This window comes from Xenopus laevis, chromosome 6L, assembly GCF_017654675.1.
Source record: "Xenopus laevis strain J_2021 chromosome 6L, Xenopus_laevis_v10.1, whole genome shotgun sequence".
NCBI lineage: Eukaryota > Metazoa > Chordata > Amphibia > Anura > Pipidae > Xenopus > Xenopus laevis.
Window position 1 is genome coordinate 23267850 of NC_054381.1, and position 6311 is coordinate 23274160.

Consider the following 6311-nt stretch of genomic DNA (forward strand, 5'->3'; position numbering starts at 1 on the left):
TAACTATGTATAAATATATAAGGGCATCATATAATAATCTCTCTATTTACCAGTAGGTCCTTCAAGCTGACACGTGAGAACCCATTCCGTTTAGAATAAAAGAGGTTCCGTCTAAATATTTGGAAGCGTTTGGAGAGCTGTGAAGATGTGGAATTCTCTCCCTGAATCAGTGGTACAGGCTGATATATTACATAGCTTTAAGAAGGGGTTGGATGGTGTTTAGCAAGTGAGGGAATACAGGGTTATGGAAGATAGCTCATAGTACAAGTTGATCCAGGATCTATTGCGATTGCCATTTTGGAGTCAGGAGGGCATTTGTCCCCTTCTGATGCAAATTGGAGAGGCTTCAGATGGGGTTTTTTTTTGCCTTCCTCACAATAAACTAGCAGTTAGGCAGGTTAAAATAGACTTAAAAGTAGTGATGGGCGAATTTCTTCACCAGGCGTGAATTCTCTGCAAATTTATGCGATTCGCCGCCAGCGAATAAATTTGCGAAATGCCTGCGAAAATTCGCTGGCAAGAATTCGCCGGCGTCAAAAAAATTTACTCCGGCCTCGAAAAAAAACGGACGCTGGCGTAAAAAACAGCTGCCGGCGCTGTTTCGCAAATTTTTCGCCATTTTGCGAACGGCGCAAATTCGTCCATCACTACTTAAAAGGTTGAACCTGATGGATGTGTGTCTTTTTTCAACCTAACTTACTACATTACTGTATTCTGAACATTGTATGGGACCAGAGGCAGTTTATAACCAGCAGCATGTGCTTGGTGTGATGCCTTCCAATATGTAACACAAGACAAATTAATTTCTCTAGGCTTTGGACCGTTTCCATTTTCAATACTTTTACTGACATCATGCCTCAGACTTTACATTTATTTTGTATTTATATCTTTTTTCCCCCGGGCTGCTTGGCAAGATGGGCTCCGGCATCCTTCCTTATTGACAAGCGAGTCTCTGTAGTGAGATGGTGATGTCATATTAAGTTATGTGAAGAACTCAGACCAAGAATCCCATAGGGCACTACCACTTAAACCTACCCTGTCACATTTCACACACACGTTCTAGTAATAACTTTCATAAGAGGAACACTATCTATTACTAGAAGACAGTCCTCTGTGTACAACCTGTATTTATCCCAACAGCTGCTGACAAACCCTTCTTGATTTACCGAATTAACTTCTTCCTCAAATGGAAGGTTTCATCCTTGGCACAGAAGCTGTAAGGAAAACATTCTATACATATACAATACAGTCTGTGACATGTAGCAGACAAGTTCTACACTTTAATGAACTTGAACAGTAGATTTGCTTCAGCAATGAGTGGTCAATGATGAAAGTCTATCATCAGGTATGGAGAATGTCAGGGATGAGGATAGTCCGGCCAAAGTGTGATTGTGAACATTGGAGAAGAGAAGTGATGGGCGAAACACATTTTAAATGCGCGCCTATTTTGTCCAAATGCATTAAAGTCAATGGGCGTCCGAATAATTTTGACGCGTGTGACTATTCTGACGCGCCTCATTTTTCCCAGGTGAACTTTCGCAGACGTTTTGTGAATTTATTTGCTGGTGACGAAATGTGGAAATTCGCGCCTGGCGAATTTATACGCCCATGACTAGAGAAGAAGAGGTTAAAGAGAAATGTAATGACTAAGTACATAAATATATAAGGGGGCATTCACTAAACTTGCTTTATCCACCACTAGACTTTTACAGAGGATACAAGGACATCCCTTGAGAATAGAAGAAAGGAGGCAATGGCAAACACAATGATTGAAAGTGTTTTGTTGGCAGACATATTTTTAGCTCATTTGTCAATAAGACTCTAAACTCTAAAGGGGTTATTTATTAAACCTCTAATTTATCTGGTCAGGCTTTTTGGGGCAAAAACTCGAATTTGTTGTGAAAAAAAATGGGATTTTTCAAGGTTTATTGTACCTCATGTTGCAAAAAGCCTGAATCTGAAAATCCACCATCTCAGACCTGTCGAGGTCATGTATAAGTCAATGGGAAATGTCCCTATCCCAATTGGATGATATCGTGGTCTGTGCTGGGTTTAGCCCCGATAATCCGATAAATGCAAGATTTACCTGGAAAAATGTAGCTATTCAGGAAAACAGCCTGAAAAAAATGTACGATTCGAGTTTTCTCTTTTTTTCCTGATCTGATTTATTCGAGTTATTTTATTAATAAAAAAAAGGCAAAATTCGTGAATGGGAGTTCGGTCGAGCTTTTTTAATTTAAATTATGAGATAAATTTATATTTTAGTAAATAAGACCTTAAATCTCCCCTCATTAATATCAATGCACCGGTGGTTCAGATGAAAACGCAGTAATCTGTATTGTCCCCAGTGCTGATACCCTTTAAGTTAAAAAAAAAAGATTTTCTTGTCTGTGAAGCGGTTTTGCTGGCAGATATGTAGTTTCAAGAAAGGTTTGGATGTCTTTTTCACAGGTGACAAAATACAAGGGCTACTGGTTAGTATTGGTAGTTAAAAATAAATATTTGCTCTGGTTGAGTTACACCTAGCAACTAATCAAATGTTCCTTTCATTGTTATAACAATGAAAACAATGAAACGCTGTCTGGTTGTGATGGATTATTATCCTGAACCAGAGGTTTCTCTGTAGTGGTCTCAAAGAGTAGAGACTGCCTAGAGCAAGAACCCTGATGGACCATCATTCTGACACCCTAATTGCTTTTGAAGTAACTAAGAGTACAGCTCTTTATTGACACCATGAGGCTGGTTCATCATATTTTTATTCTTACCATGATTACATTTTTTGGGGGGTTAAAAATCATTTATATGAATCAATTTTTTCAAAAGCTCAAATTTTTATTTATTAAGTGCAAAAAAGCACAAAAAACTGCAATAAAAAACGTTAGCATCCAAAAGGTCATGTAATTAATGGGAGGTGTCCTTATCGAAATGTATGTGGTGGCTTTTATTCGAGTTTTTCATATTTTTTTCAGAGCTTGTAGACCCATTGAATATGATGTGTAGACTACCAACTGGATGCTTCTTTCACATTTTTATCCAATTGCCATTTTTTAAAAAAAAATTTAAAAACAAGCAAGCATCCAGTTTTTATAATATTTCGCGTTTATTCAAATAAGAAAAAAATTTTTTCACAAATTTAAATTTTGATAAATAATGCCCTAAGTATACCATAGTTTTTTTATTAGTTTAGGTTGTTATTTCTGTCATCATTTCTAACCTCTATGGGGCATAAGCATGCCTTACAGTTGCATTTCTTTGCCTGCTACTCACCAATCTATAAGGGCAAATAGTGTCAAAAATGAAACTAAGAGAATTTATGATTTATCGGTGCACCTTGATTTTTTCCTTTTGGAATTGTTAAAGCATTTTTCCCCCCATAAATGAGAGTCTTTTTTTATTTATTGGTCTTGCCACTGGACACAAATCACTGAAATCCATACTCACATTCATCAGGATCCAGAAGGAACCCAAGAACATAGCAGCAAAGTTATTGGTATAGGCCGTGGCATATATAATGTTTAAAGAGATGTCAAAGACAATTAGGAGCAGTATCACTCTGAAAAAAAAAGAAATACGTTATCTTGTAAATTGATTAAAGTAGAATTAGAGTCATATTAATTGGCAGAAATTAATAATGTAGCTGTCCTGTGTGGGTTGGATAACTACCGCAGAATAGGCCAAATCAGATTAAGAAATCCTTGAAGCATTCCTATTAGACAAACAAGCTTTTTGTCACACACATATCTGTGTCAGGCCGAGACAGTCTGGTGCACTGGGATTTTTTGTTATCATCAGAAAAAAAGCAAGAAATACCAAAAGAATGACTTCACCCAAAATAAAAGTGTCTAGTGCAAGAAAAGAGAAATATGGTTAGTGAGCATGCTTAAGGTAACCAGGACTCGAGGTGCATATGGTGGTTGGCAGTTATTTTTGTATGAAAAGTCTGGTGACCTCTGATGTGTAAGTTAAAACTGCAGTAAGGGACAGTATATACTGAAGCACTGGATTCTGGGAAAATAATAAATAGTAAGGTTGTCCTTTAGTATATATATATATATATATATATATATATATATATATAAAATATTTATATATATATATCACTAGCTGAGAGAATCTTTTATATTTGGTCAATGAAGGATTCAGATATTTGTTGTTGCCTTCACATTGTAACAACTTACCACCCTGGTGGTCTAGTGGTGCGGCGGGGACGCCCGCCATGCCATCCTTCTTCTTCCTATGTGCGCATCCTCCTAATTTATAGGCACAGTCGCATTGTCGTGACGATGCCAGCGTGCAATGGTGCGAAATTTAAACATATTTAAAAAGACAATTTGTATTTTGTCATTGCCCGTTATAGGTTTATTTCTGTGAGTTCCTGGGTGCTGTTACTTGTGTTCTTAATATCTGATACCTGTTTCTGACCTCGGCCTGCCTGACTAAGCTGACTTCTGTGATTCGGACCCCTGCCTGGTAACCGACTAGTCTACTCTCTGTGATCCGACCCGTGCCTGTCTTGACTCTTCTTAATTGATATCCCGGCTTTGACCCTTGCCTGTCCGACTCCGTTTGAATTCTGCCTGCACTGACCCGTCCTGATTTGACTATGCAATCTGTCTACTCCTTGTATTGTGACCTTCTGCCCAAAAAGACTTTGCTTTACTATCGTGCTCCTCTGCTCATCCAGAACTCTTAGCTTGGCACCTCTCTTTTCAAAAGACCTGGCGGCATCCGATTAGTAGAGGGCTCCTCCTGAGGTGAAAGGCGTCTGTTTAAGGCAGAAGCAAGAGCCGAGACCAGGGTGCTTAGCATTGGTTCTGGATTTAGGGTGCCAATCGTGACTCACATAACATCACCATCATACATGACCTCCCCACAGACATGGATCTGGAGACAGAGGGGAATGCTTCAAGTGAGGGGGAAGAGTACAGAATCACCTCACTTTAGCTACAGTTAAGCCCATAAATCTTTTGACAGTGACAACTTTTTTTCTAACAAAAAGATTGCATAAAAATGTGAGGAACTAAAGCCTGTTTTAACATTATCGCTTCATTTCAGGGGCTCAAAATAATTGGACAATTGACTCAAAGGCTATTTCATGGGCAGGTGTGGGCAATTCCTTTGTTATATTATTATCAATGAAGCAGATAAAAGCCCTGGAGTTGATTTGAGAGGGGGGGTGCTTGTATGTGGAAGATTTTGCTGTTAACAGACAACAACAAAATATGGAGAAGGCGTGGAACAGCTCATGATCCAAAGCATACCACATCTCTATAAAACATTTGGGAGGCAGTGTGATGGCTTGGGCGTGTATGGCTGCCAGTGGCACTGGGACACTAGTGTTTATCCATGATGTGACACAGGACAGAAGCACAAGAATGAATTCTGAGGTGTTCAGAGACACTGTCTGCTCAAATCCAGCTAAATGCAGTCACATTGATTGGGAGGCGTTTCACAAGGAGGTGGACCGTGTGGGGTCAGTATGTATCAAAACTTTTTAATGCAAATTTAAATAAATTTATATTTTTTTTACCAATAATACATATCTTTGGATATAACTTGGTTCATGGTGTTTCACAATGACCCAAAATATACAGTCAAAGCAACCCAGCAGTTGCATTTCACTTGTTGAAGACTAAACTTTGGACAGAAAGGCCCACAAACAAACAGCAACTGAAAGCCACTTCAGTAAAGGCCTGGCAGAGCATTGTTTTCAATCAAGTATTAGAAATGAACATTTTATTTTCAGTTTTTTAATTTGTCCAATTACTTTTGAACCCCTGAAATGAAGTGATTGTGTTAAAAAAGGCTTTAGTTCCTCACATTTTTATGCAATCTTTTTGTTCAACCCACTGAATTAAAGCTGACAGTTGAGTTGTTTCATTCATGTAATGTACAGAACCAAAATTAGAAAAAAAAGTTGTCTCTGTCCAAAGATTTATGGACCTAACTGTATAAATTATTTGGATTTATCTCCACAATTTCGGAGCAATGTTTTTTATTTGCATGCCAACATTGCTCTCTACAACCTGCAGCCAATTTAAAGGGGAACAATCATGAAAATGTTAATCGTCATCATGCAGAAATAAATAACTTTCTAAATATAATCAATGAAAATGATTTTCTGTTTCTAAAATAAGAAAGTTTATCTTCACTTTCCCTATCTCAACATTTGTTTTTCTTCATTTTGTCTTCATGAAGGATTTAAGTGTCAGATTTTTATTGACAGTTAGATCCAATATATCTTATAAGGGGGTTCCCTTTCCTAGCAGATGTATTAGAGCTCACAAATAACTGATTCCTGTACAATCAAA